General features: G+C 43.2%; 1 pseudogene; it reads left to right on the top strand.

Annotated features, from left to right (window-relative positions):
- Positions 1-393: 393 nt before the first annotated feature.
- The window catches only part of LOC134395459 (uncharacterized), a 40554-nt pseudogene continuing 25300 nt past the window's right edge, over positions 394-15647 (top strand).

The raw sequence follows: 15647 nt of genomic DNA, 5'->3' as shown, positions 1-15647 counted from the left end.
TAATTGTTAATTTGCCCGTGGTATCGCTGTAGGCTCATTGTGGCTGTAGGCTCATTGTCCATATTAGTGCTGCTGACTTGTGTTTGATTCTCAGTGAAATGGCCGTGAGCTTTTTGACCTTTTGTCACTGTGAGCTAGACAGGAAATAAATATATACATATCAAATATGATGATTTTAGCAAAGACACTGAGGGAAAAAAGAATGTTACAGATCACCTGCAATGTGCAAGGTTTCAAATTCTTTGGCTCCCTGCAGAGAGTGTGAAATTAATTGAATTGCTGTTGCTCTCTAGTGCTCATTCTGTGTAACTGACTGTGAATAAAAATACCTAGAGGCAAGCAAAGTACATGTGGTGTGAAGATTAAAGAAGGGACCAGGATGAGAGCAAAGACATGAAAATGGAGCCTTTAAAGGAGAATACAGATGATGATGATGACGATGATGATTTTGACTGCATGTTTTACACAGCCATGGCAAAAGGCGATGTGGCCCAGATTGTCAGAAGGCATGTGAAGGAAGCCCATTTTCAGAAGTGCTCAGTACCTCAAAGTGGGATTAAGTTGGAAAGAACTACCGTATTTCTTCAATTGTAAGACGCCATCGATTGTAAGACGCACACTAATTTCAGTACCACCAACAGAAAAAAAAACACCTAAGACACACCTGTGATTCTAAGACACACCCCATTTTTAGAGATGTTTATATGGGGGAAAAAGTGTCTTAGAATCGAAGAAATAGGGTAATACTCTTTGTAGCATATAAAGTAAGATGGAGTACAGCTTCTTCCCTGTCAGCCCCTCAAATCCAAAATGAGGTGAATTCAGAACATCTCTGATCAATGAAGATGGAACAGAAGGAGACCTTGAACCGCCAAAGACAAAAGGAATACATACATTCTTCTTCAAACATAGAAAGAACTGCTGCAAGTGCTCACTTTTGATGGACTTAGCAGGGTCCAATGCTGAATATGGAAACAAGTCATTATCAGGAAGAAGTGTGTCCAGGTCCATTCCCTCAGATCAGTACTGTATGGAGGTGCTTTGTGTGTGTTCCTCTGTTTGCCAGGCTTGTTTCATGCAAGGGAGGGAGGTTGGTTATCTGAGATGGCACAGTCCAAAGAGTGAAAAATAGCTTAATAAGATGACGCAAGGCATTGGGGAAGGAAGGGGAAAGACAAGTTGAGGCAAATGCGGACCGAAGAGCAGAAGCAACATGCATCCTTTTACTGTTCAGACCACAGAAGCAGCCCAAAGAGCCCATACTTAGAAGTGTGTTCAGCTGTTTGTGACTGTTGTGGCCTAGTTCAGGAACAGGGCTGTTCCTACCATTAGGCAAAGTCAGGTGGTAGATGCTAGGATGCAGGAAGTTGCAACAAGATTCTGGGAGGGCAAAACTGTGTGTGCTAGGCAACTTTTCCTGTGGAGGATGCTTTCCCATTGCCAGAGTTGAAGTAATATTCCACTGCTAGTTTGATCAAGTTTTGTACATGGAATGGGAGGGAGGCCCACCTTGCTGCCTCAAGCAGCGTAGTGGTTGTGCACAAGTGGATATTCTTCCTGAGGCCTTAGCTAGACCTAAGGATTAACCCAGGCAAATGGAGGGGTCATCCCTGCCTGCTCTTGGGATCCCCTGTGTGTCATTTGGATGCATAGGGATGATCCCGGCATATAGGCCTGGTCTAGCCATGGCCTGAGATACCCAAGTCTCAAGATCAGGACTAAGTCTCTCTACTTTCACATTAGTTTTTGTCACACTCCAGCTTCGACCAAAGCTGAAGGAATGACATCAAAGGCCTCAGCTAGATGAGGGAGGTCAGAAGGAGTTGATCTCGCGATTTTATGATTGCGAGATTATTGCCCTTGTTTACATGCGGTGCGCAGCAATGCGCCCGCCATTTTGTTTTGTTTTTTAAAGAAGAAGGAGCACATGAGCACTCGTGCACAAAATTTGAGCATTTTTTAAAAATATAACTAAATTTCCCCACTCCACCCCCATCCTGATGGGGGCTCCTGGATTCTCACGGTTACTCGCGAGGAGCTGAGACAAACCACAACGCGCACCCACATGTTCCGTGGTTTCGGGATCATCTTGAGACCGTGGAAAAAGTGGACTAGAACTGTAGGGTGATATCCCGGGGCAAGGGAGGGATCATCATTTGGACGCACAGGGACAATCCTGGGACGATCACTGGGATACCGCCCCATCTAGCTATGGCCAAAGTACAAATGCATAATACAGTGCTGGTAGTAGGGATGGCCAAATTTGATAAAATCTGTTCTGTATGTGTTTCATGATTTGTCAGGTGCCTTTCATTCTGCTGTCCACTCATGTTGGGGAAGGCAGAATTACTGGCTACCTGTCTCAATAAAACGGTAAGTATATGCATCCTGTGATGCACTGCTTTTCCAAGGTGTTTCTAATGTCCTTGATTGTCCCTGGTTATACAAGGCCTCTGTCCTTGAAATTGGAAGCAAGGAACTGACAGAGTGGGTATTCTGAGCTTTTCGTTGACACAGATAGAAGCTCTTTTAGCCAAAGTCATAGATTTCCTCTTTGGATGCTTCGAAGGAGGTCCAAGGAGACGGGATCAAATCCATGCCAAAGACCAACAACTGGATGATGAAGCAACCCACAGGTTTCAACAAGCTCCACGGTGGGGGATTCAGGTACCCAAGGCAGGGAATTAGCAGATGGTTGTATACACAGCCTGGATGTATTCCCACAGTTTCCCCAGTCCCTTTACAGATGTTGTTCTGAACAGCTGCCAAGCTGAATTATCCTGCAGTAGCCTTCTGCTGTACAGCCTTTATCTGCTTGTTCGTATGCGGGATTCTGGGCAGAACATATGCACAGGCCCTCAGTTAATTCTCTTTCTGCTCTAAGACACCCAGTCCATGTAATATGAGCTGCTATGATAGCTGGACTCATAATATGCTGCTCTTGTGCTTTCTTTGTCAGTATCTTAAATTCCTCATCTATACTATGGAGATAATTGCCTTATAACAGAACAGCTCTGAGAATAAATAGATAAAAAAGACAATGACGAGAACAACACGTAACATTTCTAGTGCTCATTTCAACTGTTTGATGCGCATTCCATTGATTAGTACAGTAATAATATATCATGGTGCCAACATACCGTGGTATTAGAATTGCCTCCTGCACCCTAGTAGCAATTGTATTGATTTGTTTTAGTTTAGAACTGGTTCAGGTTTCTTATTTGGATCGCGATGACGTTTTAGAACCTTCCATTTGAAAAGCCTTAACAAGATCACACCGGGAAGTAATAACAACACATTTGCAAAAGGTTCTGGTAATTGCGGCATGCTGTGGAAGAACGTTCGGGGCTCTGCTGCCTTTTTCATCCCCTCCTCTCGTTTCTTCGACAGGCTAGGTGAAGAGGTTGAAGCGCAGACCTCATTTCCCCTGTTTTGCTGCTTGTGAAGTCTGCCAACAGAATCCACCTTGACAAAGTCAAGGACTCCACGTTTAATGTTGAACTGAGTGAATAAATTATGCATGAAATTGTGTCGGAGTCTCTAGTGTGCAGAATTGCTCCTTTTGATATGAAAGGTTAATTCAGAAAGGAGTCCAAAATAGCTGGAAATTGTGGGGATAAGTGGATAGTATTCACTGTTGTGAGCTGTTATTACTAGAAATTGCATTCCCTCTCGAGCTTCCCCCGAGATTTAGCTTTGCCAGTGAATATAAACTCTACTCAATAGAATAGCATCCAGAAGCAACAAGAGTGGATGGCCACATGCAGTAAAATATTCTAATGGTGTTTTTAGAAGGCGCTTGCACTCTCCCCATGTATATCATGGCCCTTATAGAAGATGATTGCCTCACTGAGGTCAAGAACAAGGTGTATCCATGGTAATGGGGTTGAAGTGTGTCTTTTATTAGTGTTGATCATCTGTAGAGTCCATTGCAAAAGATTCCAGGGCCCCAGTTTGGACATTGAGAGCATGACAAGGCCTTTCCCCTCTGATGTCTTTACAGTCAGTTTAGGGAACTAGTTTGGGAGCTATAGCTGTATCTGCTCTTGTATTGCAACAGTCTCTGGCAGGATCTACACTACTGCTTTAAAACGGTTTATAACAGTAGTGACAACTGTTGGGGCCCAGGACACACACCCTATACAGTCTCCAAAACATTTTCAAAGTGTTATATCCTGTTTAGTGTAGATCTGGCCCCTGTCAGCCATGTCCACTAATGGGAGCCAGTGTAGGATGAAGCTGGCATCGTGGAACTTAGAAGAACTGAATTGGGACCCACTGATCCATGAAGTGTTAGTTGTCAGGACATGCCTTTAGTCCCGATCAGAACTACCCAGCAGCTTTTTCTTCTTCTTTTTTAAAGCAAGCGAGAAATCTGTTTGCTTTACAACAAGGGCACCTGACTTGTTTTGGCCCAAGGGCCAAATCACACATCGCTGTGATGTTTTCCTTTGACATGATTTTAATATTTCTGATTCCAGGAGTTAGCAGCCATGGGGGACGATTTTGATATGGTCTTTATTGACGCTGATCAAAAGCTCCCCGCAGAGTATCATCGCTTTGTCACGGAGAACCATTTGCTGAGGATGGATGGGATGCTCTGTGTGGAGAGCGCACTCATGAAAGGACATGCCTACCTAGAGAATACAACAGATGAAAATGTATTAGATGTCAAAAAACTGAATCGAGTAATTAATTCAGATCCTCACACAGAGCAGGTTAGTGCGATGCAATTAAGGCTGACGTCGATATTGTAATAGCTTTTGCACACTTTTGGTACAAAAGCGACATGTTTGTTTAGGCCTTTCTACTTGCTCCTTCACTGAACATAAACATGCTTATTATCTTTAAGTTTTCCTTGCTAGTGGGGAGATCTTAATAATCATATTCAGGTGATATGGATGGTGTCTGAGGATCAGGCCTTCTTTATTGTGGCACCCCACCTCTGAAACCCCCTGCCCAGTCTCATGTGTACCAATTCTTATGGTGCCGGGTAGAAATAATTTTAGCCACCTGGTCCTTTTCATCTGCTTCTATCGGCTTGATAGTTTTAGTATTTCTTTTTAGCCGGTATGCTACTTTTAATGTTCTAGGGCTTTCTGAAAGTTGTTTTAAGTGCAGTTTCTTGTTTTAATGATTGATTATTATTAATTATTTAGTGTCAGACTTGTGAGTCGCCTTGACATTTGTTACTGAGATAAGGCGGTGTGTGCGCGCGCATATGCACCCTGCTGCTCTTGTGTATGTGTGCAAATAAATTAAGTAATAATTATGCTAGGGATTGCTGATGATTTTTCTGTGCCAGATATGCAGATTTCAATACAGTTGAGATGCCTGACTCATTAAAAAAAAAAACTTTCCCAAACTTGGTACCCTCCAGATGTTTTGGACAACTCCCAGACAGCATAACCAGTCTTGGGAGTTGTAGACCAAAATATCTAAAGAGCACCAGGTTAAAGGAAGACTGCCATAACTCATCACCATAGGTTTCTTAATTTGATGCTAGTGGGATGGAAGCTCAGAACTTGTTTCAATATATAGCTGTAGCCCTGTGAAATTTCCAGATGAAGGAAGGTGGGAGTGGACCTGTTAAAGATGTCCAGTCCACCCTTTGGTTGCTCAACCTAAAGGGTATGGGATAGCCCCCATGCTCTCTGTGGACATATTAAATCTGGGCACCATTCCATTCCAATCAGGTCACAGGTGGGGACAAAGGAAGGAAGGGTGCTCTTGGTTCCAAGCTGATCCCAGGCATAGAAGGAAAGTGTCTCCACCCACTCAAATTGCTGTGCAGCCTTGTAGTGAGCTTCCTTCCCTGGCCTCCTGGTCTCAACTGTGGTTTCACTTCCCTTTCCAAAGTCAATTCTGAGTTGGGGAAGGCAATGCAGTTTTGACACATTCTCTCCTCCCCTTTCCTGGAAATAAGAGCCCAAACTCCATGACACGTGAATCATGTAGTCAATAGCTGAGGTGATTTTTTCCCCCTAGTGTAAGTGTGCATGGCCCCAATTTGGAATGGGACCACTGCACTCCAGGAGGGGAGGGTTAAACCTTACCCCACCCATTTCCCCTGAAATTCCTCCTCCTACCCCAGGGGAGGAAAAGAAAAAAAATCTCCACTGGCGTCAATGGAAACATTCCCCCCTTTTAACCTTCCCCTATGGGGAGAGCAAGCTCAAGAAAAATGCCCTGTGTCAGGTGAGAAAGTTTAGCCCTCCCCTGTCAAAGCACAGTGTACCCGATTCAAATTAGGACTCTTTATGCTCACACTAGAGTAAACAAAATGACAATTCTCAGCTACGTGATAAGTGTAATGTGGAGTTTGGCTCTGACTTTGCCTCTGACACAAGCCAGTTTCAAGGCTGGAGAGATATGATACACTCTTTCTTCCCTCTTCCCTTCCTTCAAATCTGCTTTCTGGTTTTTGACTGAGCATGTCAAAGACATTGAAGCCGGGCCACTAGCAAGTCTTGCTTTCCAGGATAGTAGATCCAGTTCAGTTCGCACAGTAGTTTTACCTTTGAAATACAACATCCTAAAGCCTGTGTGGCACTTTTTAAAATTTTAAGGAGATGTGTGTGTGTGTGTGTGTGTGTGAATGCAAGTGTGTCTGGGGTGGTTTGATGAAATGGTAAGTGTTTAATTTGAACTTGAAAAATATATAGAAAGGAACTTGGTTATGTGAGATAAAGCGACAAGCTGAAGTAAATATTTTTTAGAACTCCTCAGCATGAGTGGATTTCAGGTTTGTTGCCATGGCTGAGTTTATTAAGTTTATTAAGCAGTTAATAAACTCTGTTTTCATTTGCCAAGGTATTCCTGCCTATGCAAGGTGGTTTGATTCTTCTCCAAAGGACTCAGATATGCATTGGAGAGGAGACCGATCCAAATGTATGTATTTTCCTCTCTCAAAATGATTTCTTTACACTTTAAACTTTAAGGAACTGATCCTGATTTCAGGACACATCTTGCAATTTGTTCTTGTACTTGATCTGCTGCTATTCAGCAGTTGTGTGTGTTTTTCTCTCTCATACCTCTAGGAGTGTTTGAGAAATTTCTTTGATGCGAACTTTTCTGAAAAGCAGTTATATTTAGATTTCGTGCATTTCCAAACTTTGTGACATAGTCCACTAATTTTTTTAAAAAAATGTATACAAAAACGCATATATTAGGGGGAATTGTGTAGAAAAATGCATATTCTAGCTATGGATGTTGGGAAAATCCACATCTGATGCAAATGAGATTGGGTTTCTGTGAATCCCATCTGTAGATCATGCAGTGGACTTTTTTTTCTGAGTCATGCAGATTCTGCAGACTTGCGGACCATTTCCCACCCACCCACGCACCATAGCTCACACCATTCGGCAGGGTCTCCTGACTCTCTGTATAGTAATTCCAGGGGGCTGGAAGGGCTGCTGTGGAAAAAAGAAATGGGGAAGTCCATTTCCACAAGCGCAGTCAATCCAGCTTAAATTTGGTTCCAACCCAACCTCTGCACATACATGTTGTATCACATGCATAGAGATTTGGTTCACATACTTGGATCAATGCAGAAAGTTTGAGAGAAGGTCAGACAGCACAATCCTGCTCCCCCTATACAGGTAGATTATCCATCATGGGTTTTGAGCTTCTGAAAAGGATTGGTGGAGGGTTTTCTCCCTCCCCTCTGCATAGCTGCTTACCCCACCATATCAGTCATGGATTGCAACTTCCTAGATGTTTGCTTTTTCAGCCTCCCAGCATTTGAAAAGATAGGATGCTATCAGGGCTTAATTTCTGCCAGAGTTCAGCAGGGTTCAGTCCTCAAATCTCCTTGGATCACTTGAAGTAATACATCAGGTTAGCTGAAATCGGGTGGCGAACCACAAGGCCATAGGAATAATCCTGACCTTCTGGATCCCAATTTGGCGCTCCAGGGTTCCCCAGATAGCCACACCGATGTCCCCTGCCTGCTGATCATTTTGTGGTTTCCAGCTTTGCCTGACTGCCCCCTCCCCCAATTCTAGAAGGTTGAAATAAATATCCTAAGGCTTAGTTATTGACAGTAAGAGCTTTAAGCCACAATATCCTAGTACTCTTGGTATTTTGGTCCTACTTCTTTTGCCTTTGGCTTTGGTCCCTTCAGCACTGCCCACCACTGGAATTCAGCTCCCAAGAACTTCTCCGAAATTGAATTCCCCACCCTGACCTTAAATTAATAAGATGGCGCCTCTGTGTGAAAAATGCCTTCCCGATATTGCCAAGTAACCATAACTTCTCCATCATCTGGACATGTTTAGCCTGGGCATGTTTACCCTGGAGAAGAGAAGATTGAGGGGAGACATGATAGCACTCTTCAAATACTTGAAAGGTTGTCACACAGAGGAGGGCCAGGATCTCGTCTCGATCATCCAAGAGTGCAGGACACAGAATAATGGGCTCAAGTTACAGGAAGCCAGATTCCAGCTGGACATCAGGAAAAACTTCCTGACAGTTAGAGCAGTATGACAATGGAACCAATTACCTCAGGAGGTCATGGGCTCTCCCACACTAGAGGCCTTCAAGAGGCAGCTGGACAACCATCTGCCAGGTATGCTTTAAGGTGGATTCCTGCATTGAGCAGGGAGTTGGAGTCAATGGCCTTGTAGGCCCCTTCCAACCCCATTATTCTATGATTCTATGATCTTACTTGGAATTAAGAAGGTGGGATTCCATGGTAAAGGATTCCATGGCTTCCAGAGAGCTTGACTCTTGGCACCTTTACTTTTAGAAGTTATGCTCTGCATAATAATAATAATAATAATAATAATAATAATAATAATAATAATAATAATAATTTCTTACCCACCTCTCCATTTTGATCGAGGCAGGGATCAACAGTAAATATAAAATACATAAAACTGAATTAAGAACATCATATACATCATTAAAACATCCTAAAAACATTCTAAAAACATCCTAAAATTCCCCTGGATAGGTCTGCCATAAGAGTGGGTACCAAGTACCTAATGGAATGACCTATTAGGTTTGCCTACTTGATCGTGTCAAATGAAAGTGGTGGTTTTTCAAATATAAACTTCTACCTGAACATCAGAAATTATTTAAAATGAAAATAAATGGAGCAATCCTGCCCTCCCTGGTAATGATAGAGAAAATTCTATATTTCCAATTTCATGTTTGCAGTTATTGTTTGTCTGAAAATTCATATGCATTTTTGTGCACATTTCTCCTAACACATGCATTTCATACATAATTTTGCCTAATATACACATTTTTGCAAGCAATTTTCCTAATATAATGCATTTTGAACATTGTTTCCATGAACATACACTTTTTGGTGTGCATCTTTCTTGAATATATGCATTTTTAAAAATTTGTTTGGCCAACTCCATTGCAAACTCCAGAGAACTGTGAATTTCAAAGGATAACCTGAATTTTGGTTTGCACATTGGTTTGAAAGGTGTGAAATATTCTCTCTCATTGTGCCCTGAGAGGCCATATGATGCTGTAGAAGTGCCTCTTTGCTGGCAGAGTGGGAGACCTTATTGGGAAGACAGATCCAGAGGTCTCTAGTTGGGGCTGTTGAAAGCTCCTCTCCTTTAACTGTCCTGCCAGGATTGGGGGGGCACAAAATGCTTTGGGGGGGATGAGAAAAGCTCATAATTCATTGTTTCTAAGCCCCTTTGCTCCCCCATGAGCTGGTGTAGTCAATTCCTTCCCATTGGAAACAATAGGAGGGGAAATAGAAAACAAGAACTGGGATGGAAGGGTGAGCCAGCAGGGCTCTGGATGGGACAGTGGCTCTGCCATAGATTCCCACTCCCCATGCTGTGAGTATTTTTGCTCTGCCCATGTACACGAGAACCACCCTGTCTTAATTAACTGATTGAGAGCTTCCTGTTCTCCATGGTCATCCCTGCCTCCTCTGTGTTAAACACTGTGTGCCAGCCATTCCTTTCTACCATCACGTTTATTCAAAGTTGGAATGAATACATTCACAAATGGTTGAGGGAAGCATTTGGGGGGACACTCAGCAAGGGACAGAAGACTAGAACAGTAGGCCTTTTAGATGAAGCTTCTAAGAGTTGCACAGTGCTGAGTACCATTCGTTTGCTGAACACTCGAGTATCCTGTTTGAGTCATTTATAAAGCTTGCAGCAGCAAATATAACTAAGGATGAGTGAATCTGTCAGTTTTGCTTTCTGAGGCATTCATATATATTTTTTAGAAAACCCTCAAATTCTTTCTCAAGCAACTATGAAGAACTTTGCGAATTTTGGCAAATTCTCATAAAAAATGAACTGAAAACAAATTCTTACTCATCTACAGCAGCTACATTCAATAAGTACAGCTGTTCCCAGAATATAGTGGTCTGTGTTGTGCCTGCCTGCCATCTTGCTGTTAAAGATGAAGAACTTGTCTGAAGAAAGAGGTGGCACTCCTAATTCAACACTAACATAGCTGAATACAAAGGGATTCAAACCCAGACTTTTAATAGCAAAGCACACATTCCCTGGAATGGAATGTGTTTCTCCCACATTCCATTTTTTAAAAAATCTCAAGTCCATTTGGTCCTGAATACAGACCACCCGGCAAATTACAGTAAATTCTTATCAAAACCGAATGAAAACAAACTTCTCACCCACCTCTCGATCTAAACCTTCCTGATCATGAAAAATGGCCAGGTTTGAAATCCATGGCTTGCCCACATGGGGGCACTATGTATACAGGCATTCACTGTGAAAAAGCCTGTGAAGCTTTCTGAGTGCAAGGCCTGTAAAAAGTGAGTGTGTAAACTCCTCCGTACATGTTGTGTTTCAACTAGTCTTCCTTGGTGCCTCAGTAATTTCTTCTGTTTCTGTTACAAAAACAGAAAAGACAAAGTGTTTTGGGGCTACTGAGGATGCCACATCCTTGACCGCCTGCGTTTGGATGGCAAAGTGGCATATGTAACTGGTGGCGGCCAAGGGATTGGGCGAGCCTTTTGTCATGCACTGGGAGAAGCAGGTGCTAAAGTGGCCATTGTGGATCTGGTGCCTGCAAAGGCAGAAGCAGTAGCAAAGGAACTGAGTCTCAAAGGGGTGGGGTCAGGAAATGCATTGCGATGGGCAGATAAAACACTTGTGCTGTTAAAAAAAAAATAGCACCAAATTATCCAAATTCTGAACCCCCTGATTGTTCCATCATTAATATCATGAGCAATGCAAGGCTATGTTTGTCTACCCAGAAGTTAGTTCCATAGTGTTCAGTGAGACTTACCCCAAGGTAGGTGTGTAGAGGAATGCAGCCAAAACAAGGACCTTACTCTGAGAGAGCTTCCTCAGGGATAGGCATAAGAAGGCGAGAACTGTTCCTTTAAAGCTCCTACTTAAACAAAATTCCCCCTTCCTTCCCAGGATTATCCCATGTGGGGTTGCAGGAACCGTGGAAAAGGCCTTGGTGGGTCAAACATCCCCTGGATCTGAAATGATGAGACTACTAGTTTAATCTTCCTTCAACACTGGCAATGGGACAGCCTCCTCCACTGTGCTTGAGGGCTTAGGTGAGGCAGGAAAATGTGACACATACAGCTCTGACTTCCAACGCTGTGCTGCCACTACTTGCCACCCTTATTCTGCCCAATGTTAGGGCCAGCAAGACACTGCTTTACATCTTGATTTGTACTAGCACTTTGGACACCATTCAAACAGTGATACAATTTATGTATTGTGTTTCTGTGCTGTTCTTTCTCCAAGGAACTTTGGATGGCCTTCTTATTTTATCCTCTGAATATTATTTACAATATTTATATTCTGCTCCACAGCCAAAAGATTTCAGAGCAGTGGACCACAGACAGAGTAAAAGAATAAAACACCACATGGAAAATTACTGTTTTTAAAAGAACCGAGTTCTGGTAAAACCATGGCTGGTCATTCAAGGAAAGCTTCCTGAAATGATGATTTTCAGGAGGTGCCAGAAGCAACACAATGTTTGTGGCCTGCCTGACTTCCGAAGGCAGGGAATTCCTTACAAAGGGGGCTACCACGTTGAAGGCTCTTCTCCTGCAGGACTCCAATCAGACCATAGGTCCATGTGGAACCACCAGGAACATGTCCTCAGAGGACCTTAGTGACTGGGCAGACTGATGGAGGGAGAAGGTGCTCTCTTAGGTATCCTGGTCCCAAGTTGTTTGTACACTACTACTAGAACCTTAAACCTGGCCCAGTAGTGAATAGGCAGCCTGTGAGGGAGATTAGCCTATGAAACAGTGATTTGCCTCAGGGAATTGAACCCAGATCTCCTGATCCGAATTCAATACAGTATCCATTGCACAATATTGTTTTATTCGATCTGGTCTGTGGCAAGGACATCAAAATTCGCATCCAGCACTAAAAATAAATAAACAAACCACTTAAACAAAAGTGCTTATCAAAGTGTTTGCATTAACAGAGCTTGCACACAAATCCTTTTGCACGCAAATCTCCTCTTCCCCTTCAAGCTTTCTAATTTTCAGCAGTCCAATTTAGGGGGAAGCAATGCGAATAACACCCTTAGTCTTGGATGTGATGCTTCTGCTTACCCAGCCTGCCTTTGCCAAGCTTTCTTTGTGCTATTTAGCATTTGAGCTTTCAAGCATGGCTTTCGGAAGATCTGCTCTAAGTTTCTCTTTAGGACAGTAATGGAGAGAACAGGGATGGAATGATTACGTTGGGGAGAAAATGCTGACGTGCCGGCTGAAAAATGTTGTTCTGCAGAATAATATTGTCTTAAACCAAGTTCACTAAAGATACTGCATCAATTCTTTGTTGGTAAACAAGGACTAATATAGCTGAGCCATATGCCTGTTGCCTAGCAGAGATGATTCAGCCAGGAAAGCAAATTACCCTATATAGAATTCTTCACTGGGGTACTTGAAGGAAAAATAACATACAATGAGGCATGACTGACGGGAACAGAGGAGAGCAATCTTTTGTTAACAGGTTCTATATAATACACATCAATCAGCCAGCAAAAGAAGGTGTTCCATACAATAAATCATGTGTCAGCTATGGCATTTAAGACTTTCCTAACAAAGTAGAGCCAAACAGCAACTCTGCTCTCTTTCGTACTTATGCCACCAAAGAATACATCATCAATTGAACAGCCATAACAAATTAGGGCCAGTTCTGATTGAATGTCATCCAATCCTCTGTATTGTCTTCATTTATAGATTATTCTAGGGACTGCACGCATGGAACCCATGCTAAAATTGTTGGTAGATTATATGATGTTGGATCAGCCCCACAAGGGGGGCATGAATAAAGATGCTTTCATGGCACTCAGACATGCCAGCTCTGTCAGACTGAGAGGGCACCTGATATTGAGGGAATTCTCCCTGCCTCTGGCTTTGAAATCTAATCTGGCTTCAGCCTATTTTCCCTAGGCAATGCCATCTTCATTGATGCTTCCTAACTAGTGTGAGTCAAGTCCATTTCCTTAGAACTAGTGTGCTAAGTTAAATGAAGCACTAGAAAAATCTGAAGGGCAGATGTTTGTGCAAGTCTTCAGTTTCTTTGCCAGGAAGGAGCCATATCTAGTGCCAATGCTTTATGCGATGAAGACCCCAAGTTTAGCCCCTGGCATTTCCAGTTAAAAGCATCTTAGGCCTTAGCTAGACATACCTTTTGTTCTGGGAAGAGGAGGGGAGATCTCACGTTGGGATTAATGCAAGATATCTCCCCTGTTTACACATAAGGCACAGGAAGAGCGGCGTCACGCCCACCATTTTTAAAATTTTCTTAAAGCGGCAGCAGCGCATGAACGGTTGTGCACAAAGGTAAGTGGTTTTTTTTAATTTAAATTCATTTCCCCGCTCCCCCCACCCTACCCTTGATGGGCACATGGCTCCTAGCTCCATGCGAGTAATCGCACAGAGTGGGGTCAAGCTGCGGAAATGGGCCACACATTCCACAGTCTCAGGCTCAGCCTGGGACCATGGGAAAAGCGGGCCCAAAGGGGAGGGCTCTATCCCAGGGCAAGGGAGGGATGATCCCTCCCTGATCCCGGGATCCCCTGTGAGTCATGTGGATGCACAGGGATGATCCCAGGGTAACTAAGGCCTCAGCCTGGACTAGCTAAGGCCTTAGTTACAAAAGGAGCCAAAGACCTTGAGGGCTACACAATGTGGGGCTCGATGGACCAACATTCTGACTCGATATACAGCTGCGTCAAATGTTGATATATGCCTTCTAAGTGAAGCAGGAAATGTTGAGATGTATTTACAAGTAAATGAGGACTGAAGGCAGCAATTCTGTGCAGACTTACTGGGGAGTAAGTCTCACTTGAAGTCAGTGGGGCATACTTCTGTGAAGACATGTATAGGGACGTCAGGGTTTTGCTCATCCATAGAACAGATGAAGCAGCTTCACTGTGCATGGGACTTCTCCAATAGGATAAGCTCCACATGTAGTAAAGCCAGATGCACCAGGAGGAACATCCTCTTGACATGCCTCATTGACATCATTTGGCCCATGGAGGGCTGGGTGGGGGTCACCAACTAATTTTGGTTGCTCAGCCTTACATTAATCTGCCCCCTTCCAACTACAGGGCTAGAACCAGACTTCCACTCAGTGGACTTCTGCTGGTGAAAGATGGGGAGCTGGCAATTCCTTCTGATTCCCCTTCCTCCCGCAGCCCCCAGGGCCACGTCCCACAGTGTTCCATGGGGTTGGGACCCTCCAGAACAGCATGGCAGGTAGTGCTGTGGGCTACAGGGAGAACAGGGAATTGGAGAAAATTGCCATCCTAACCCCTTGCTCCGGAGGGAAGCCTCCGCTGGATCTCCGTTCCTTCTGCAAATAGAAACAGCCCTTCTGCTCACAGAAGGGCAAGTCTGGATCTCACCCATTGTGTGGAAATTCCCTTTTGAGAAAGTCGAGGCCAGTTCTCACATTAGCGTTTCAAGTCATAATGGAAGATTAGGCCCTGTTTCAAGCCTGTTTCTAAAAATAGGTACAAATATGGTCTGAGTAAGAATCCCCAGTCTTCATTCAAACACAAAATCTGCAAACTCAGAATCTCAGAGGAAGGTATGAGTGTTTTAATTCTGATATTTGTAACCATTTTATACATGGAACTCCTCGAATGAATTGTGTTTTGAAACTGATAACGTGAGGAGGAGACCCATATATGTGTCACAATGACAATCAGCAGCGGTGGCAGTTGAAACCATTCTCCAGTAGATGGTGCAGTATTCAAAGCTTCCACCAAAATCAAAAAGGCTAGAACAGGCTGGTTGTATGTATAACAGTTTTGGAACGAGTACATCTTTAAAAATGGTTTCGCTTCTTTGAAAATGATGCATTTGCAGATCATTAACATTACCCTATCATTTGTAATAATACATGAAAGTAAAACAAAAATAAAACAAAAACAAAATTTAAAAAATTGCCAAGTAAACCAGGTATTTTCTGTTTGTTTTTCGGGATTCCTCAAGTGAAGCCACCTCCCTGGAAGAATGGGACAAAACTTTTAATGTGAATTTGCGCGGCTTGTTTTTGTGTTGCCAAGTGAGTAATGGATCCCTCAGTGTTTTATGTAAACACGTTTCCCATGTCTAAGTGTTGGAAGTAATCTTAGCAATCTCAGACAGTTGCTAGAAAAAAGTTTATAAGGTCTAATAATAATCGTTTGTCAGCACTGCTTACGGC

This window comes from Elgaria multicarinata, chromosome 3 (genome assembly GCF_023053635.1).
Source record: "Elgaria multicarinata webbii isolate HBS135686 ecotype San Diego chromosome 3, rElgMul1.1.pri, whole genome shotgun sequence".
Lineage (NCBI taxonomy): Eukaryota > Metazoa > Chordata > Lepidosauria > Squamata > Anguidae > Elgaria > Elgaria multicarinata.
The sequence above is the reverse complement of the archived record's forward strand: the minus strand, read 5'-3'. Positions and strand labels throughout refer to the sequence as shown.